General features: G+C 47.5%; 1 protein-coding gene across 1 annotated transcript in view; it reads left to right on the top strand.

Moving 5' to 3' along the window:
• PLXNA4 (plexin A4) overlaps positions 1 to 22,269 on the top strand; it is a 425,241-nt gene that overhangs the window by 190,545 nt on the left and 212,427 nt on the right. The gene's annotated exons all lie outside the window — the stretch shown is intronic.

The following is a 22,269-nucleotide window of genomic DNA, read 5'->3' on the forward strand; positions in this document are numbered from 1 at the left end:
TAGGGTTCAAGGGCTTAACAACTTGTGTGCCTTTTGCATAGTGGAAGAAAAGGCAAGAACCAACACCAGCAACTGTCAAAGACTCTGGGCGTGTTCATCTCTACAGATTTCTGCTGGATGTATTCTGATGCCCACCAGTGACTTCTAATTACGAGCTGCTCATGCTTACCTTCCCCTCAACCTCCACTGTCTCGGGCCTGGCACCTCTCAACAGCTTTACCTTTGACATCCTGCTTGTCTGGGGAAGGAGTCTGTCATGTGGTATTGGACTTGGAAGATCAGCCCCTCAGAACTGAGAGTGAGACCCCCCGGATAGAATTGCATGTGACAGGAGAGACGAGTTCATTACAATCTGCAGCTCCTAATGAACACAGCCATCCAATGCTGATGGGAACCTTAAGGAGTCAGGCATGGATTAAAGCCATGGAGTCTTTCAAATGCACATGCCCCCTAATAAATCACACGTTGAAACTGGTCGAATTACTCTTTGGTTGTCTCTTAATAAAGACCAGGACGAGCTTCTCTTTTCTCAAAGCGGGAATGCATGGGAGCCAGGCTGCCATCTTGGTCTGGCCCAAGTCAGCATGAAATGGCTCGAGATGATCTCTGATGTGCCATGGCTGGTGTGTGGCTGGATCGGCGGCTCTGCAATCAATCCCAGCTGCTGGCCAGAGGGGGCGGGGGGGGGAGCGCAGCCACCTGAGCCTCAGGTTGGAATCATCTCTTATATCCCTATTAAACTCTAGGCCCCTACCACATGGGACAGTTTAAGGGAAAAATGAGATTTTATTAAAGCCAGGGGACCTCCCTGATGGAGCAGCAAGCCTAATAAGAGCCGTAAGGGTTTCTTATCTTGGATGAAAGTTTCCCACTTTTCCAGATTCCTCCCTTTTGTTGCTGCTGTAGCACCCCTCCTCCACATCCTTACCTCCATGGGTGCCTCATTATTTAAAGCCACTGCTAAAAAGCCGAAAAGCAGTTAGTAGCCAAACCATCCAACAGCTTTTCCTCCCCCTAATGAAGGCCAGCAGTTTTGTGTATATGTGTTTTATAGTCTGAACACAATGACTTCAAAAGGCCTCTGAGTTTCAGAGCAATAATGTGATCTGGATTATGGCAGGGGTGGGGTGGGGAGTAAAACAAGCCAGAAAGGTGGATGTGCATCTGTGTCTCCTGCTCCAGGAGGGGTCCATGACCCAAACAAGCTAAACTGCCCCCTAGTCTCAGCAGCTCACACTCACTCAGTTCATCTAGAATGTAGCAGCCTAGCATGTGGGGGATGGTCACCTTTCCCCTGTCTTCCTCATGACTTGTCTTGCGGGCCCTGGGGAGGAAGACGTTGCAAGACTGGGCTTGGCCAATGACTGGGGTCACTGGTAGCTGGGACTGGGGATTAGCTCAGCATTGAAGTTCAGTGAGGACTGGTGGGTAGCCAGGGCTTGTCTGCCTGCATTATAGGCTTCCTCATTACTTCTGTCATGCCCTAGCCGCTTTCAAAACTTGGGATCGTTGCGTGTGCAAAATGGAGATCATGATATTTACCAGCCACATAGTACAGTGAAGATTAAAAAGGATAATGGATTCTAAGCTCTCAGAAAAGTGCCTAGCAATAGTACGTACACAATAAATGTTCAGTATTTTATCATTGGCATCGTGTTAAAGTGTTTTATGATTTTGCTCACAGATACTTTAAAAAATGTCCATTTCCTTAGTGCTTCCCTCCTTTCCATGCCAAGCCCTCTACTGAACCCACAAGCATAGACTATCTTCTTTAAGCCTTCTAGCCTTCCCTGTTGAGAGGTGAGAAAGTTGAGGCTTTGAGAATTTACACAAAATCTCACTGTTGGTGAGGACAGAGCCAGAATTTCATTCATTGGGGACTTGTCCAGGGCCTACTGTATGACAGGCTCTATTCTCTCTGAGGACTTAAAACCTTGTGGTTTCATTCTAAAAGCCTTTGTCTTTCCTGCTTATCATGCTGGTCTCAGGTCTGTGGCTTGTGGGAGACGATGAGCAACATCTCCTGACCTGGGATGAATTTAAGGATAGAGAAGACACTCGAATCAGCGTAGAGTTTCTGCTCCTGCCCGAGACAGAGGGTAGAGTAGCTGAGCAGGTGTCATTAAGAAGAGGGAGCCACCATGGGCCCATGTCACCTCTTTTAGAAGACCAGCACCTACCAGAAAAGAAGCCATGTAGGTATCCAAGATGTTTTCAATGCAGAAGACATTGCTCGAAGAATAGATCCAGACCACATCGTGTGTGTGACACGTGTGGTGATACTGAATGCTATGCAGTTTGTTCAAGTGAAATTTAAAAATTCTAAATGGCAGAATCACTTAGGGTTCTCAAATCTGCCTTGGCTTGGCCATTCCTCTCTGCTTCTTTTTGTTATTATTGAAGTCTCATTGACATACGATATCCTCTTAGGTCATGTGTACATCATAGTGATTGGATATTTGTGTGCATTTGGAAATGATCCCCACAGTAAGTCGAGTTGCTATCACCGTACAAAACCATCACAACACTATTGACTGTATTCCCAGTGCTGTACATTGCATCCCCATGACTTACTTATTTTTAACTGGAAGTTTGTACCTCTTAATCCCCTTCCCCTATTTCTGCACCTTGTGGATTGGAAAATGTAAGCTCTTTATTGGCCATTTTTGCTCAACATCTGGCCCCGCATAGCATGTCACCAGAAGTTTTTTCCCAAAGCATACGGGTGTCAGTCTAGAGGCAGTGATCAGCAATAATTAAACAGGGTGGTGACACACATAATGAAAAGACAATACGGTTTTGGTTTGGGAACGCACAGTAGCAGGTTTGCATTCCAGGTTGAATTCTCTACCTCCGCAATTAGGTTTCCCCGGGGTTATTTCTCAGCCTGTTTCTGTGGACCAACGCCCTCTTCAGGGGCTGAGGGTGTCCAAGACTTTGTGGGTGCGTTGAGGGCAAGTGCAGACTGGGGGGGGACAGATCAGGAAGGCCCCAACCGTGGGCTGTGATAAGGGAGTCATCATCCCTGTGTCTTTGCTTTCCTCCATTTCAAGGACTGCTGGGATGGTTCCCCCACCACGCCACCCCAATCAGAGGCTGCCTCCTGAGGCTCACCGCAACTTTGGTTTTGGCCATCAATTCTCTCACAGCCTCACCTTTATGAAACCCTCCATGAGGGTGCCTTCCCCATGCCAGCACCTCCTTCACAGAGCTATGTCCAGAAATAGGCTCTTCCATCTGAGAGGCAGTGAGGTCTTCGGAGAGGAATTTTGATAAGACGGATTCAAGATCCTGGAGGCTGTCAAACAGGCAGATGAAGATGGTGCGTCCTGGGCCATCCCGGAGGGGCTCCTGGGGTAGTTCTTGGCCAACTTTTTTCTTGTCCACCCAAATGGCTCTTGTCTTAACTTATCTATATCCTTTCCTGTCCTCCCTGCCTCCTCTCCTTCTCTCATCTTTGTGACTATCATATACATAACACAGAGCCAACTTAAAACTCGGTTCATCATTTCCTTCTTTGCTCCTGTCCCTGTCACTTCTCTGCCCTTACCTGCCACCCCTCCCCCAACATCCAAGGCATATTCATTAGCAGTCAAGCTCCCCCACCCCCTGGCCCATGTTCTTCTGCGGGATCTCCTTCTTCTGCCCTCCCCTCGCCTCTGCCTCTGTCCATCAGTATGTCAAGTGCCCCCACAAACCAGGCATCAGCTCCCACTACCTGTCAGGGTGCCATGCATCGTCACTGGGGACACTTGAGGCAAAAATGGGCTGTGAGGGGTGCCTTGGTGGTACAGTGGGTTAAGCAACTGACTCTTGGTTTCAGTTCAGTTCAGTTCAGGGTTCTGAGATCGAGCCCTGCATCGGGCTTTGTGTTCAGGGCAGAGTCTGCTTGTGAGTCTCTCTCTCTCTTTTTCCTCCTGCCCCTCCCCGCTCTTTCTCTCTCTCTCTCTCTCAAATAAATAAATAAATAAATATTAAAAAAAAAAAAGACTATCAGCTCCCAGAACATATTATACCCTTTTGAGAATCTAGTTATATCTAAAGTCAGGGGATGGCCTGGCCTAGTCATAGCCCCCGGGTGCTGGAGCGGGGTAGGGAGCAGGGGCTCTAAGAATGAGTCAGCTGAACCCAAGAAACAGATCTGCTCCCTGCTCCATTGAACGAATTTGCTACTCACTGACATTTATTTATATCCCCTTATGTTAGGGTAGGAAAGGAAAAGAAATAGGTAACACACGTAGCACACACAGAGTCCGGGAGAGTTGGCCCTGCCAAGTATAGGCAATGCAAGGCAAGTTTTACCACTGAAGTATAGATTAAAAAAACAAACAAACAAATGGATGACTTTATAAAATATGTTTTGAAGCATTAAGAATTTTCCATAGAGGGATCCCTGGGTGGCGCAGCGGTTTGGCGCCTGCCTTTGGCCCAGGGCGCGATCCTGGAGACCCGGGATCGAATCCCACGTCCGGCTCCCGGTCCGTGGAGCCTGCTTCTCCTTCTGCCTGTGTCTCTGCCTCTCTCTCTCTCTCTGTGACTATCATAAATAAATAAAAATTAAAAAAAAAAAAAAAAAAAGTTTAAAAAGAATTTTCCATAGAGCTGGGGGGGGGGCATTAGCCAAGGCCAAAAGCTGGATGTCCTCCAGCACTGGAGAGGCTACACCCCAGCTGAGAAACCATGGCCGCTCTGGCGTGGAGGCCGTGGGTTCTCCAGGAACCTCGTTCCAACCAGGTGCCTTTTCCTCCCCTGGGGTCTCATGCCAGCGTCTACACGGTCCTGGACAACCTCGCAATTGGGAGACTTTCTGAATCCTGCCACAGTGGCCCCTTGGGTGGACAGAGTCTCCATTTTCCTTTACTCAGATTCCCAACCAGGGTTAAGACTGGGAAGGGGAGACACCCAGGTTGACTCTGTGGCTTCAATGTAAAACACTTGGGCTCCCCTGCAGGGGAGCCATGGCTCGTTCCAGGCCACACTGCTTACACCTCTTTGTATCTACTTCCCGGGGAGCCATAATGGACAGATTAGGCATCAAAATCACTCCTCTACAGAGAGTCTATAAAAATTCCCCTTCTTTGATGAGCTCGTCGTTCAAAGCAATGGTTTCAGGGCAGACATGAAGTGCCTGCTTGTCAGCGCAAACTGTGGTGGGAAGCCTTTCTCTGTCAACACTGGCAGGTGCTTCCTTTGGTGAATATTGTACCCACTAGGGGCTCTTCCATTCTTGCCACACAGCCCCCTGGCTTCTCCCATCCGCAGAGCCACCAGAATCACTAGCCCGTCCCCCTTGGATGGCTCCTCTGGACAGTGGCTGAGGAACAAGAGTTGAGAACCCAGGCTGGAGGAGTTCTCTGCTCACTCTGCTCCTGGAAAGCCTCCTCCTGTCAGTTTTGCTGAGAAGGGGAAAATGCGCACAATACCAGCAAGGGGTCTGGTGCTTTGTCTTAGCGGGTTGCTGGCACCCGGGTGGCTCTGGGGGCCTGGCTCAGTGCTGGCTTTGCTGATGATTTTGCCCGAGGGGAAGACAGAAGTTGAAAGAAGCTGCCTTGGTTGAATGGCAGAGGCGCTGGGGATGTTCTCTTCTCCTGTGAAGGGGCTGCGAGAAGCTCTGAGCCCCTCCGAGCAGCCGGGCTCGTCAAGCCCGCAGACCCAAGAAGGTAACCCAGATGAGAGCCCGATGCAGTGATGAAGAGTTGGGGTGATTTGAATGAGGGCAGGGGGTGGAAACGCCCCCAGGTGGTGCTGAGAGCTACAGGCATTCACAGAGAGGTGTGTGAGGAGAATGCAGACGCCCGACAGTGGGATGTGGGTCCCAAGGTCAGGGCTTGACATCCAATGTCACCCTGTGGCTCCCAGCTGGTGACTGCAGATTTCACTCTGGCAACCTCGCTGTTTGCAGGGCTGGGCTGCTGGGTCCTTCGGGGCTATGCCTGGCTCCTCGGCAGATGCGTGTCTGTCAACTCCCCTCAGCCCAGGCCTTGTCTGCAACTGTTGGCTGAGACGGGTACCATGCCCAGAGCAGAGCCAGGTGTCCTTGAGTGAGGCAGGACGAGCCACACCTTGTGCCCAGGTCCTCCTAGCCGATGTGGCTGGGCAGGGGCCGTGCTGTCAGCCCGTTCCTGCTGAGGTCCCAGCCCCGAGTCCTCCATGTGCCGACTGGAGCAGGGGCAGGAGTGGCAGGAGAGAGCAGGGCCCTGGCTCCTCCTCTGGCCCCCGAGTCAGTGGGGGCGCTCCGCCAGCTGGACCTGGGTTCACACAGCTGCTCCTCTGGGCTCAGGACAGGCCCACGGAGCTGCTGGCAAGAAGGAGTGATGGGAAGCAAGGCCTGTGTGAATGCAGCCACTTCTCTCCCTCCTCCCTATCCCCTACTCTCTGCTCCGACACTCTATCTCCTTGCTGCTTTTCTTTTCTCAAACCCTAACAACTGATCAAATAGTTTTTGCACATTAATAAAAAAAAAAAAACCTAACTGGGGGGCACCTGGGTGGCTCAGTTAAGTGTCTGCCTTTGACTCAGGTCATGATCCCAGGGTCCTGGGATGGAACCCCTCAGAAGGAGTCTGCTTCTCCCTCTGCCTCTGCACCCACCCCACCCCACTCTCCATCTGCCCCCCCACCCCCCACCCCCATTCGCTCACTGGCTCCCTCAAAGAAAAGAAAAAAAGCAAACTGGAATAGAGTAATCACAAGTGATCTTGTTCTCCCTTATTTCCTTGGCCCTCCCTCTTTCTCCAGGCAATGCTGACCACCCCCTTCATGCTCTCAGTGTTTACCCATTTCCAAGACGTCACACTCTCTTGACCATCTTCCTTCTTAGGTGTGTGGTTTTCTGTCATCACAGAAAACTCCCTGCCGTGACCTCTGCGTCCTCCAAGATCTCCATCTTCCAGGCCTGGAGCATTAGGAGAAAGGTGTCACAGGGGAAGAAGGCTCTGGCCAGCAGATCTGGGTGGACTTCTAGTTCCACTGCTCACCACTGGGGGACCTTGGGCCAGCCCTTGAGCCCCTGGTCCTTGGCTTTCTTATCGAATACAAGCCTGCACTGCAGGTCTGGTGTGACTACTGGGGTCAGTTCAGTTGAAGGACGTGGCTCCCATTGGCCCTTCCACCCTTGCTTATGCCCTTTGTTGGCTTTTTCCTCCCCCTTTGTGCTGGTCCCTAGGGGATGCTCATTCCCCAGGGACGTGCTGCCTCCATATGTGGTCATCTGTCCCAGCCAGACAGGTCCTTCCTCTAGACCGGGTCATCTGTCATATTCCTTGCATATGGTGACTCATTGCTGGTCTCCTCCTTCTCCCATAATTTCTTCCCTATTTCTCTGGCTTCTCTTTGGTTCCCTTCATCCTTTTCCACTTACTGCCAGCAGGCCCCATCTCTTTCCAGTCCACACACCACCCTCTCTTCCTGAGACCTCCACCTCTTTTCCTTCTTCCTGCTGTATCTCCTTCCTCTGCTACCATCTTGCCGCCAGCCTACTTGTGCTTGAATCCTTCTTGAGAGCGGTGTGACTCACCCCCAAAGCGGGTAGCAGGCAGCGGTCCTGCAGAAGAGCCTTTTTGATCACTGCCTGTGGCAGAGCCACCAGCCCAGCCTCCTGAGCAATCTCTTGTTCCAGACCAGGGGGTCTCTGCAATCTCCAGAGCCTGGCCCATTGCCCCTCACCATGCCTGTACATCTCCACCTCTAAACATCGCCAACCACACTCCTGACTCGATCTGTATCCACAGGTCGAGTGCCATATTCAGCAAGGATTTCATTTCTAGGCATTTCAGGTATCTCTTTCTTGGCTTATTTCAAGCTCTCACTTCCATATCCAGTCCACAAGTCTCAAATGTTTTCCAACTTTTTCCAAAAGGTGAAGGTGGCCCTTTGTTGGAATCCCTTTTCTGGAATCCCAGCCAGCCAACCATCTACTTCCCAGATGATGACTCCTGATTTCCTGGAAAGCTGAAGGTTGGCTGAAGAAAGATATATTTCTTATTTAATTCTCTCTCTTTTATAAGGTAGGAAAACCGAGGCCTAGAAGGCACAGGGTCTGTTATCCTAAAAGACAGGCCCTCCTAGCCCAGAAAGTGAGAAAAGGACTGAGGACTCCTTCTCCAGGTACTGAGCTCTATCTTGTAGGGCTATGAACATAATGAGCAATGGGTCAGACTCACTATTTCCTCCGGGTCCATCCTCAGATTACAGATTTCTTCCAATTTCTCTCAGTGTGAAGCTCCATGTAACCAGACAGTCATCTTTGAGACAAGTTCACAGCTTTTAACTAATCGCACTGCTTCTCTTCAGGAGTCGCCAAGCTCCCTGAGAGATGGGGAGGCACCCAAGGGACCCAGAGGCTGCACACAGCTCCCTCCTATGATTAGTGATATAAAAGGAAAGGTGGCAGGACACCCAGCTTTCTTCCTTGCAGTGTGCTCTAACTCATTTTTTAAGTTCTCAAAGGAATAGAGTTTCAACAATCTCCTCAGTGATACAGGTGTCTATTTAAGAGGACTTGGCAGAGGAAATATTTCCTTGCTGCTGCCCGCCCCTCCCTCTGAATCTCTTTTTTCACTATGGCCTGGGTACCAGCAATCTTGGCTTTGGGCCCCATCTCTACCCTCTGCCTCATGTACATGGCCTTCTCTCTTCACCTGGTACTCGTATCCGTTAGCCACAGTCCCAGGATTATGGGTCCATGCGGCTACAAGAACCTTCTAGAAATTAATTGATGCAAACCCTCATTTTAGAGATGAGGAAACTGAGCCCCAAAGGGGGTGCATGAGGAAGGAGAGACACATAGGTGGGCACCCATCAAAGGGGCTCTGGCTGTGGTCTCCAAAGGGGGGGGGTCACCTCCACTGGAAGAGACATAATCTGTATTGCTGGCTATGTGCTCTCATGTACCAGGCACCTCGCGTCACTCAGTAGATAAGGCAGGCATTCTTGCTTATCTCGTTTACGGATGAAGAATGTGAGGATTAAGCCATGTAGTAATTGTAGTAACTCCCTAAATTTACAAAGTAGTAAATGTCAGTCCTGAGAGTCAACCTGCGTTTGGTCAAATTCCAGGGCCCGCCTGCTGAACCACAGCGTTGAACTATGAAGACAGGGCGAAAAACAAACCATCTTTCTCCACGTCCCCAGAGCAAGGCCATGGATTGGGGATTTGGGGCAGTCAGAAGAATCCTGCCGGTTTATGATGTCTTTGCTGATGTTTGTTCTAGGCGAGAGTGTGGGCGCCATGACCCCAGGCAGGCCCTGTTAAGTCCAGTGACTTCTAGACAATTTGATGGAGATAGAAAGAGCCCCTCAAGCTAGTTATCACTTCCAGATGCCAATGGCGTCCTGCGATGGGACGTGTCCAGGCAGCTCAGCCTCTTAATGGCTCTGAGCTGGCATTAAACCACTGCCCCATCACAGGGAGGACAAGAACTCTAAAGCTTTGTACTCTGGCAAGCTGGCTACGATCTCGCCAGCTGCAAGGCCTTTGTGGAACAAAGAAAGGCAGTGCATTTCTTTCTTTTTAGCCCATTATTTGAGAGCTGAGTCTCTATCAGAATATCCTGTTATTTGCTCCACATGACAAGATCTGAGCATAAATATGTCACAACCAAAATGCTAATGGCTTCCTCCCACCATGGCTGCCCATCTTTCCTCAACATTCCCTCCCCCTTGCCCTTCCCATGCGTGGCTCTGTGTTCCAGGAGGCAGTATCTGAGCCATCCCCCCTGCCAAGGGAAACATCACTGCCAATGAGTGGAATGTTCTCTCCTAGCAGTGCGCTGGTCCAGGCCCAGGGACCACATGCCCTCCGCACACCAGCAGGTGGCAGAGCGGCTGGGATCAAGCTGTTGCTTCTCCATCCTGGTACTCTGCTGGATCAACAGGGCCTGCCAACCGCAGCCTGGGAGGGGATTTGCCACATGCTCTTGGCCAGACCCGGGCCATACCTGGCCAGCTTCAACTTGAGTTTCACCAACCTTTGTTTCTTTGTGATCTTTCAACCTCTCCATGAGATATTCCAAACAGGCATTACTAATTGAAATTTAAAAAGAGAAAGTGTTAGTATGGTGGCTCCTCAAAAAAATTAAGTATAGAATTACCATAGGATCCAGCAATTCCACTTCTGGATATGTACCCAAGACTCACAAGCAGGGACCTAAACAGATTATTTGGTGGTTGTTTGTTTGTTTGTTTGTTTGTTTTTAAAGATTATTTATGTATTTTAAAGACAGAGAGAGAGAGATTGAGAGCACAAGTGGGGGAAGGGGCAGAGGGACAGGGAGAGAGAGAATCCTCAAGCCAACTCCCCACTGAGTCCCGACCCCAGAGCTGGGCTCGATCTCATGACCTTGGGATCATGACCCAAGCTGAAACCAAGAGCTGGACGCTCAATTGACTGAGCCACCCAGGCGCTCCTTAAACAGGTTATTTGTACAACCATGTTCATGGCAGCAGAATTCACAACAGTGCAAAGGTAGAAACAACCCAGGTATCAATTAACAGTTTGAATAGATAAACAAAGTGTGGCATATACAGATACTAGAATAGTATTCAGCCTTTAAATTTAAAAGGAGGGAAATTCTGACACCTGCTACAATATGGATGAATCTTGGGGATATTATACTCAGTGAAATAAGCCTGACACAAAGGGACAAATACCACGTGATTCCACTTTCATATGATACCCAGAGTAGTCCGATTCATAGAGACAGAAGGGAGAATGGTGGTTGCCAGAGCTGGCGGGAGAGTGGGGAGAATGGGGAGTTAGTGTTTAATGTGGACAGAGTTCTGGTTTGGAAGGATGAAAAAGTTCTGGAAGTGGGTGGTGGGGATGGTTGCACAGAAATGTGACTGCACTTCATGCCACTGAACTGTGCACTAACAAATTTGTTAAAATGGCCAATTTTATGCTTTATAATTTACCATAATAAAAAAATAACATATTTGAGCATGTTTTACAAATCACGAAGTCCATATACAAATGTCGATTTTCAGGTCATTAGTATTATTTCGAATTATAGGAGACCTGTGGCTCAGAAAGTTGTCTTTCCTAAGGTCGCGGATCTTGGGCTTTTGGCTCCACGTCTAGTGCTATTTTCAATGTACCGCGGATGGCATGTCCATGGCATGTGGTACCAGTGCTTGCTTCTACCCCTACTGCAGACATGACTTCGTTGATCGCTACACTTATTCTGTTGAAATTCACACTGGACCTCAGAATCATCCTTAACATAGTCCTCTGGGCAGTTACCATCAATCAGTCAGAGTCCAGCAAGCACACGGTGGCTTACTTCTTTCACATCCTCATACTTCTAGCATTTGTGTTCATTTCTTCGTCCGAGTGCCCCCCTTTCTTTAGGAAGTCTGAAGATGCATGTAACTGGTAGGGAAAGGCTGGGGTCCTCTTCAGAGAGCCAGGGGGCTAGTTGTGCAGATTCCCAGCCCAGAAATGCGTCAGGTGTTGGCAGCCTCGTCGTATTTGAATACTGCTGCCTTCGGCCACCTCTTCTGGATCAGTATAGCAGCCCTACCTCATAGAGGGCACCCCTTCCTGCAGGGGCCTCTGTAGAGAAGCCATTTAATATGGAAATGTGTGGGCAGCCCCGGTGGCCCAGGGCCTGATCCTGAATACCCAGGATCAAGTCCCACCCAGGACTGAGTCCCACATCAGACTCCCTGCATGGAGCCTGCTTCTCCCTCTGCCAGTCTCTCTCTCTCTCTCTCTCTCTTCTCTTCTCTCTCTCTCTCTCATGAATAAATAAATAAAATCTTTAAAAAAAATATGGAAGTGTGTGAATTGAAGGCCTCTCAATCACCTGTCCCACCCATGGCCTGACCTGACAATGCTACCAGGACCTCTAGTTGTCTCATGCTTTACAGGGGGACCAGGGGACGGACAGGACTCATGACTGAGAAGGGGTTCTTGGTGACCTACTGGCCTTTTGAACTCCCTCTTGTTACATGATCCTGCTTTTTATTTGTGAGAAGCCTGGGCTCTACAGCTGCTCAGACCCCACTTCATTTCCAGTTGAGTTATTGATGCAAGTGAAGGAAAGAAAGGAAACAAGATTAGTGTCAATTTCCCTTCTTTCTTTCTCTAATGTTCTTCTTTCCTTTGAAACATCAAAGGAAGGCCAAATAGAAATTCTTTTTTTTTTTTTTTTTTACACCGTCCCCATCATAATAGAATACAGGAGGGGAAATTCCAGCAAATGAAATTGTTCTCAGACATCTTTTTATTTTTCCTTTCAATAGCTTTGATTTAGGTCCCATGGCTTTAATCAAAGTGTTCAGGGGGCACAGAACTGGTTCCATTAAACGAGGTCTTCACTTTTCCTACCCTAACCCTTCCTGCTCCTGCCCTGCACTCCAAGTTTGTTGTTATTGTTTTTTATTGATGTGGTTGGGAAAAAAATATCCTCCCAACAAAGGAGTGAGGACCGGAGAGAAATTTTATTTTCAAAGCTAATAACTGGAAGCTGGCTCGGCCACTCTGCAGCTGACAGACTGGTCTCCAAACCCAAGTCCCTTCTCTCCTTCCCTCTCTGCTAAATTTATCCATCACTCTGGGCAAAATAAACAGAAGCCCAATAAACAAATCAATCCACCCACCATTTTCTGTGAGCTCACCAGTCACCTATGGTGGGCACACAAGTGGGTTTCTGTGTTTGGGGCACTGCATGCTCACATCAGGCACCACGGGCCCATGGGGGCCTTTGGAGAAGCTGGCTTCCCTTACTGATGGCATGGTGAACAGCCCCCATGGATGCCATCCCTGCCTTATGCCTGCTTGGGATATTTCCCTCCCTCCCAGCTCCTCCCAGTTTTCCCTGGAAGGTCCCCTGTAAGCTCATCTCTAGAGTGTAGCAGTGACCTGCTCCCCAGGGCTCATTATGGTTGACTCCTTGGGGAAGGGGATGGCATCCATGACCATCCATCTAAAGGCCAGTTCTCAGAACAGGCCATCAGGCAGCTTGCAGTAATACCTCCACTCACCTCTTTGCTCCATTTAGCATTCATTCTGCAAACACTTAACGAGCACCTGTGCAGTGTTAAGAACAGGACCAGCCACCAGGGATACAAGGTGACTATGGCAGGGGTGGCCCCTGTCATCAAGCCGTATATATTCAATAGGCTTAGAGGGCCAGAGGGGTAGACAAGGGGTGTGTGCGGGACTGTGCACGCTAGAGCCAGCCAGACACTGGGGGCCACCCCACCATGTCCCTCTCCAAGCGGACCTCTGTGCTACGTTCTAAGCTGCGGTGTGGACAGAGGCACTGTCCACTCTACAATACTCCCACAGAAGGTTTGGCTTTCCTCTTCCAAATCTGCTCACTTTTATATTTTTATTGATGAAAAGCAGCATTTAGCACTGAAGGCCTTTGCTAAGCCTGCCAAGAATATCCAATGTGCCTGTAAAAGAAAAGAAAAACCAGGACCCCCCCCCCCTTTTTTTAGCCCCATAGTCCTGGGGAGTGGCTGAGTATCATTGATCTCTGTTTTGAAGGTGAACCCTACCTCTGCTCTGATCTACATGGTCTTTTACCTTGGTGTTGCAGAGAAGGGATGATGCCTGGGACCTGGAGGGGGGAAGCAACCGACAGAGCATATTCTCCCAAGCCTTCTTGGAGTTCATTAGGAAGGCCTCAGGGACAGCAGGAAGTCTCATGTCTATTTATAGATGAGGGGCAGATGCACCTGGAGGTCCTGACCTTGATTTCCCCACCCCCCCCCACCCCGTGCCCTCTGAGGCCACATGGTCCTAAAGTAGCGGACTCCCAGAGAAATGAGCTGGGGCAGAGAAGGCACCCCTGATTTGGGGGGTATGTAGCGATGGTCCTGAGAGCTGTGTAATTTGGTAGGATGAGAGAAAGGATGTTGCATCTTTAACATCAGGTCCCTAAAGGGAATATATTTGTTAAACATTATAATTACCCTTCAGCTGCTGAACTCATGGCAAATGAGAGCTCAATAGCAATTGAGAACTATATAGCAATTGAAGCCACACCGAGGCCCATTACTGTTTCTCAAATGATGCTTTCATTTAGATAAGGCAGATAATTGTACATCTTGATTAGGTCACTGCTCCCAAGGGGATACGGCAGTTTTTCAGGAGTGCCCCCTCCCTGTAAATAATGCCATAGAACTGCAGCCAGGCTTCCAACTCTCTTTACTCTTTTCTCTCCAGACCTAGATAATGAGATAAAGAGGCAAAGACACAGAGGCATATACATATATGTGTATATGCAGGCATGGCTCCATTTTTCACTCTCTGGCCCCAGCACTTAGGGACACGGAGACATGGGAGTTGGTGGCCAGGGAGGAAGAGGTCAGAAATAATCATAGTAATAGTCATAATATCATCACAGGTATATATTATCCTTTATTTCACAAAATGTATTTACGTGCATTCTTTCTTTTGGTCATAGCTGCAATCAAAGCAGACAGAATGGATAGTAGAAGCCTTGGGATTTTTTCTTCCAAACTGGGTGGAACTGGATTCAAACAACAATAGCAATAACTTTTGGTGTGCCCTCCAGCTCCAAGTTTGAGTCTGTTTGTGTTACCCTTTTATAAACCTGAGGACAGAGTCTGGGGAGGCCCAGTGGCTTCCTCAGAGCCACCTGGCTGGCTAAGATGGTGAGCTGGGTCTAGAGCCCAAACCTTCCGATCCCAGTGTTTCTTCCTCTATGTGATTCTACACTTTTCCGTGGGCTCTTACTGAATTCATAGTAAAGCCAAGTGCTGCTTGTGTAGCCAACAAGATCCTGGCTACTGCAGGCTGTGCCTTATGGGGTCCTGGCGGCCGGCCATCCAGCCGTGCCCACAAGAACATGTCCACCCGAATCCATTCATTCGTCGTCATGGCTCCTTTCATCTTGTCTTCACAGAATTTACACGATCACAATTACTTCATTTGTAAATGTAAAAAAGAAAAGAAAAAAGAAAATCATGTGTTCACCCCTTTATCTCCAGCACCTACCAGGGTTTCTGTCATATAGTAGGCACCGAGTTAATAGTTATTGAATGAACACATATGTTAAGTTAAGGATTAACTGTGAATAAATAATGGCCTGGATGCTCTGAAATCATCACACCTGAAGATCTTGTACGGCTAATTACTTCCAGAGAATTTAATAAAACACAATCACTTCCTTGCTCAGTTTTCTTCTCCACCAACTCTCCTCCAAATTATTTGGCCCATTGTTACTATATTTAGAGATCCCGCTGCTGCCTCGTTATACTGGCAATCCGTATCCTTCAAGTTTTGTTCTGCCCAGAGTGTGTGGGCACACAGCTTCAGGATCACTTGTTAATATAAAGGGCATCCCTGTGAGATAATTGAGATTGAATCCCCCCCTGTTTTTCAAATAAGAAACCTGAGTCGGAGACACTCTACAGATGATGAACATCTGGGTTAAATTGGAAATGGGGAGAAAAAGAAAAGGATTCCTATATTTCAAAATATCTGGATAATTAAATAAACCTCTCAATCCCCTTCCAGAGGTCAGAAATAATCATAGTAATAGTCAATATCATCGCAGGTATATATTATCCTTTATTTCACAAAATGTATCTTTGTATTTTGTACGTTGATGCCACATAGACGCAGAAAGACTTTGTTTTGGAACCTAGAAAACGAGTTCGTGGTTGCAATGGAATCTCTACCTTGGTCACAAATCTTCATCTGAAGTGGCCATCCCTGCTGCGTGGAGTGCTCTGTGTCCAGCCACCTCCTGCTCTCTGGTGTGGATTTACCCGTAACTCCCTTCCCTGACTCTGGCCTAAGAAAATCCTGTACTTAACTTAGCCCAATGCTCAGCCGAGCACTGTTATTTATTTATTAGAGTTGCCTGCAGAGTTCCAAGACCACCAGGCCTACGCTCAAATCTATAAAAACACACAAGGCAATTTCCAAACACTGCAGTAAACTCCCCCTGAAGAGTCTGCTGTCATCGGGGATCTCAGACTGAAAAGGTTTGTGTAAAGGCAAAGAGGAGGCCAGCTCTCTTCGAATTGAATGCAGCGGGAGATGTAAAGCCCTTAATTCTTTCTTGGGAAACATCCTGTCCCCACGACCCCCACCTTGACATGCCGCAGATGAAATGTTGAAGGCTTCCTGGTAACCCAGCTGGAGAGACAACACACCCGAGCTGGCCATTTTGGTGTCTTGGTATCTGCAGATCCCAAACTGGCCGTGGGTTCAGGGCCAGGCTACTGTACAGCTCCAGGAGGCATCATTTACAAAGAGAAAATGAATTGTGTCCTCAAGAGCTATTTGACACAGTGGCCTTGGAGTCGCTCCCAGCAGGCTGGGACCCTGGGTAAGCGCTGCTTCACTTGAATCATACACTCCTGCCCACCAGTAGAAGGTGAAAGAAGCCTTTTGTGGAGAGGTAACAAAAAGTGAGAAGGAGGTGAAGAAAAGAGGGAGGACAGGGGAAAGCAAGCAGGGCACAGAACTTTGCACTCAGTATACAGTGATGGGCACTGGGTGGATCCGGCTCACACGCAGCCTTCCCTGTTGACCCCTGGGTGTTCTACAGAGACCCTCATTCCTGGTGGCTACATTTAAAGAGGCTGGGGATGGGACACCTGGATGGCTCAGTGGTTGAGCATCTCCCTTTAGCTCAGGGCATGGTCCCAGGGTCCTAGGATGAGTCCCACGTCGGGCTCCCTGCAGGGAGCCTGCTTCTCCCTCTGCCTGTGTCTCTGCCTCTCTCTCTTTGTCTCTCATTAATTAAAAAAAAAAAAAAAAAAGGCTAGGGAGTTCTTCTGTTTTTAGTTGGAGGTGTCTCCAGACAAAAGTAAAGCTTGAGGCTTCTAAATGACCAAAAAGCAAACAAACAAACAAACAAATCCTTACCTGCCACCAGTCTGTCCATTTGGATACTGGATCTCTTGCAAGCAGGGACGATGCCCCTAAGGTTAGTGCCCTTGGAAATAGGTGGATTCACCAACTGTCCTCAGTAATCTTTCCCCATGTCCCTGGCCTCTTTGTTCTCCAACGTGAATCCCTGGTGGAGCAGTGTTGACTCTCTAACATGTGTGAGAAGGAAGAAGAAGGTTGGCTACCGTCATTCCTATGAGAGCCCCACAGGGAGAGAAGCAGTTCTGAGTCCAGCCCCTGATGTTTTATTTGAGTTAGAGCTTAGATAGGTTCTCTGCTTGACCTTTAAAAATCCCCTTTCCTTGCCTCTGGACTTCTCAGGACTTGCTGAGGATGTGGAACCAATATTTCCTGGGCCAGAATAATTATCCAGTCTTTGTTGCTGGGTGATCACTTCTCTGATGCCCTCACTCAGGTCTCTCTTCTGTTATGGGGGCGGGTGGCAGCACCCTTAGATCTGTCCTTGCAAAAACAGCCTAAACGGTTGCCCTATGCACTGTTCTCGGTTTGGCATAGGAGTGAGAATATGAGAATATTTAAAACACGAGCCCTTCTGCTTTTGTTTTTTAAAAACAGCGTTGACCGAAACGCAGGAAGTTCATCTTTAATATCACTGTTTATAAGCTGCTCGGCAATGTTTACCATGGTTATAATTGGAATCATTAAGCTTAGGTGACATTATTAATGCTGCTGATTAAGTTGCTATAAGCCCAACTTCACCATTTATACAAACAGCCAAGTCTAAGCTTCCAGTGTTCACACTTGAGCACTGGGGTGGGAAGACAAGCCTGTTGGGAGGCGCAGTCGGGAAGGGAAACGAACACCTGTCCATTAGGTGGGGCTCCTGAGAAGATCCAGCTCAGAACACCTTCGCCCACTATCGGTAAAGCGTGTTCCCTTGTAAAGTGGTTCTTCCAAGAACTGGACATCTCGGCTCTGCTAGTGCGCACTAATAAGGGATGTCCACGGTCTGCCTTCTCTCTCCTATCCCCGAATCTCTCTTCACGCCTCCCTTCAAACCTTGCATTCATTGTCTGCTGCCGTGCTGGGGTCCTTTGTCAGTAACCCCGGTCAACCTCTCTACTACTCTACCGCTTAACAAGACGAGTACCCCCATCCTTTTAAAATTAGATATAATTTTTTTTATTGTGGTTAAAACAAAAAAAATCCCACATAACGTGAGATCTACCCTATTAACAAATTTGTAAGTGTACAGTACAGCACTGGTAACTGTAATCACAATGGTGTACAGCAGGTCTCTAGAATATTTTCATTTTGCATGACCAGGAATTCAATTCCCGTTGAACAGCAACCCCCCTATTCCTCATGGCCCTGGCCCCTGGCAGCCACCCCTCTACTTTCTGCTTCTCCTCTACATGCCTCATATAAGTAGAATCATGCAGTCTTTGTCCTGTGGCTGCTTTATTTCACTGAGCATGATGTCCTCAAGGTTCACCCATACTGAAGCATACGCCAGGACTTCCTTCTTTTTTTCAAGCTGAATAATATTCCATTTTACATATATTCCACCTCTTCTTCTTCTTTTTTTTGCCTCTGTTGAGGTATTTTTTATTATGTTAGAATTGACATACATTATATTATTTTCAGGTGTGCAAAATAATGGCTCAAATGTAAATACTATAAATGATCGCCACCCCCAAGTCGGCTTGTCTTCCATCACCAACATAGTCGCAGCATTTTTTTCTTGCGATGATTCGGATTTACTCTATTAGCAAATTTCCAATATGCAAAAGAATGTTATTCAGTTGCCATGTTTTACCCTACACCCCCATGACTTCTTTATTTTCACTTGGGACTTTGTACCAAACAGTACACCCACTTTGCCCATTCTACACCTGACATTGGCAATCACCAATCTGTTCTTTGTCTATGAGCTTGTTTTTCTTTAGATTTCACATGAGTGAGATTGTACGGTATTTATTTTTCCCTGACTTGTGTCACTTAGCAGAATGCCCTCATTGTCCATCCACATCACTGCAAATGGCAAGATGTAATTATTTTTATTCCAATTAATACTGACACAAATCTTCTGCCTCCTTGGTTGAGTTTATTCCTAAGTATCTTATTCTTTTTGATGCTGCTGTAAGTGGGATTGTTTTCTTAATTTTTTTCCAGATAGTTTGCTATTATGTAGAGAAATGGAACTGAATTTTGCATGTGGATTTGTTGTTGAATCTGCAACTTTGCTAGATTTGTTTATTAGTTCTAACCCTTTCTTGTGGAATCTTTAGGGTTTTCTACATAGAAGGTCATATCATCTGCAAATAGAGATAGTTTACTTCTTTCTCATTTGAATGCCTTTATTTCTTTTTCCTGCCTGGTTGATCTAGCTGGAAATTCTAGTACTATGAATACAAGTGGTGAGAGTGGGCATCCTCGCCTTGTTCTTGGTCCTAGCAGAAAAACTTTCCGTTTTTCCCAGTTGAGTATGATGCGAGCTGTGGGTTTGTCATATATTGGCCTCTCTTATGTTGAGATAGTTTCCTTCTAGTCCTGGTGTATTGAGTGCTTTTATCATGATAGGGCATTGAATTTTGCCAAATGCTTTCTCTGCATCTATTGAGATGATTATGAGATTTTTAACCTTCATCCTGTAAATGTGATGTATGCCGTTGATTAATTTTCATATGTTGAACCATCCTTGTATCCCAGGATTAAATCCCATTTGGTCATGGTGTATGATCTTTCTAATGTGTGTTGAATTCAGTTTGCTAGTATTTTCTTGAGGATTTTTGCATCTTCACTCATCCAAGGGTATTGTTCTATAGTTCCCTTATAATGTCTTTGTCTGGCTTGGGTATCAGAGTAATGCTGGCTTCATAAAAAAGAGTTTGGAAGTGTTCCCTCCTCTTCAATATTTTGGATGAGTTTGAGAAGGGTTGGCATTAATTCTTCTTTAAGTGTTTGGTAGAATTCTCTTGTGAAGCCATCTGCTCCTGGGCTTTTCTTTATTGGGAGGTTTTTGATGGTTGAGTCAATCTCCTCACTAGTTATAGGTCTTTGCAGATTTTCTGTTTCTTCATGATTCAGCCATAGTAGCTTCTGTTTCTAGGAATTTACCCATTTCTTCCACATTATCCAATTTGTTGGTGTATGTATGATCGTTATTGTAGTCTCTTAGGATCCTATGTGTTTCTGTGACATCAGTTGTAATCTCTCTTTTTCCATTTCTTATTTTATTTATTTGAGGGTTTTTTTCTTAGTCGACCTAGAATCTGCCAATCTTGTTGATCTTTTCAAAAACCAATGTCTTCGTTTCACTGATTTTTTTCCTAGTCTCTATTTTGTTTATTTCTGCTCTCATTTTTATTGTTTCCTTTTGCTAACTTTGGGCTTGGTTTGTTCTTTTTTCCAGTTTCTTTAGGTGTAAATTTAGCTGTTTATTTGAAATCTCAGCTCCTTCTTCTTCACATACTTTTCTCTCTTGGCCTCAGGGAGTCTCTCTCTCTCTCTCTCCCCACCCTATTCCTCTCCCTCTTTTTCTCTTCCTTTCCTCTCTGTCCCTCACTAGTTGCTTCTCCTTAGACCTCTTTGCTGGAGTACCAGGGCTCCTTATCTCTCTTTTCTCTCACTACCTAGGGGGCTCATTTATTTTCTTGTCTTCAAACACCGTCTAGACATTGGTGGTTCCCAAAATCACATCTCCAACCCTCACATCTTTTCCTTGAACTCCATTCTCATACCCATATGCTTGCTCAACATCTCTGCTTGAAAGTCTAATAAACATTTCAGAATTAACATGCCTAACATTAAACTCTTGATTTCTCAGTAAAATCCTACCATCCTCCCAGTCTTCTCCAACTAAGTTAACGGCAACTCCGTTACCTAGGTCATTGCAATAACCTCCTCACTTTTTTTCCTTGCTTCTTTCCCACCCCTCCCTTCTTGGTACGGAAACCAGAGGAGACCTTTTGAAACATCGGTGGGACCTTGTTGCTCCAGTGTTTAGCATCTTCCAGCAGCTTCCCATCTTGCTTAGTGTAAAACTCAGTCCCTTGCGCATAGTTTCCAGCCACCCTGGGCCTTCATGCTATGTCTTCAGCATGCTTCACAGGCTCCCACTGAGTCTCTGCGTCTTTGGTTTCCCATTCCTGAGACTCTCTCTGCCACATGTCTGCCTAACCCACTCCCTTCCTCCCTTCAAGTCCCAGTGCCACTTCATCAGAGATGCCTTCTGTAGCCCCACTTCATAAAGCTACCCCATCCCATCTCCAGCACTCTCTGTCCCTCTTCCCCGGCTTTCTTCTGCTTCCTTTTCCTCACAGTACTTACAAACACCTGACACAGGAGTTCTTTATCTGCCTGTTTGGGATTATTTGTTACCACACTCAACCCCTTCTGCCCAACCAGGATGTAGACTGCACGAGAACAGAGATGTTCTCTTGTTTGTTGTTATGTCTCGTGTACCTAGACCATTGCCAGGCACCTGGTTAGCGCTAGGTAGATGTTAATTGAATGAATGCATGAAAGACTAGGCCAGACCCTTGATGGTCTCATTTATCTGAATGTTATATGGAAATGGAGACAATTGGGTGCATTTCTTGCTCATAGTCGGTAATGAAATCTGACGTCAGCTGTCTTGGGGATTTATCAGTTGGGATGTTTCAGTTGCAACTAACAGAGACTAACTGGGGTTATCTTAATCAAAAGGAGAATTTATGGGGAAGGATATCAGGGCCTCCCAGAATGGATGAGTCGCTGGAGGAGCAGGCTTGGATGAAGTACGGGAAGCAGAGTGCTCTGGCGGCTGGAAGTGTGACAGCCATCTTCCAGCAAGGACAGTCTGCAGGACATTCTGTCCCTGCTATGACTCACCACTGCCACCCCGGACACTTTCTAACCATTCTTCCACGTGTGTCACCTCCTGGAGGTCCAAAGTCTCAGAATCAGGACTTCGCCGACTAGCCCAGGGCTCTTGGGGCCAGAGGCAGGGAGGGGGAGCATCCAACCCTTTGTGCTTCCAGAGTGAGGGCACTGGGTCCTGCCTGCCACCAAAACCTCCCTTGATGCGGGGGGAGATTCTACAAAGGAGGGGGTGCTTGGGGCCTGGGCTACCCTCAAAATAAGTCTAATAGGAAAAGGCATGCGTTTCCCCGGTCTTTTGCAATCATCGTTTCAAAGAAGCACCCTAGCTAGAACCGCGCCAGTGCTGACAAGGAGCTCGGGCGCCTTCGCCACGCTTTCCTGGGGCTGTCAGCAAGTTGCCTCCCGGGAGGCCTTTGTGGGGCTTCAGACCCCTTCCCTGTTCTCTGCGCTTGCCGCATCTGTACGTGCTGGTTGCTAAGCAGAGGGAGGAGCTAGAACTTCTTCCTTTTTGAAGGCAAAGAATCCCTCTCCAAGAGCTTTCTTTGCCCGGATTAATTAGAG

Source organism: Nyctereutes procyonoides, unplaced genomic scaffold (assembly GCF_905146905.1).
Source record: "Nyctereutes procyonoides isolate TBG_1078 unplaced genomic scaffold, NYPRO_anot_genome, whole genome shotgun sequence".
Classification (NCBI taxonomy): domain Eukaryota; kingdom Metazoa; phylum Chordata; class Mammalia; order Carnivora; family Canidae; genus Nyctereutes; species Nyctereutes procyonoides.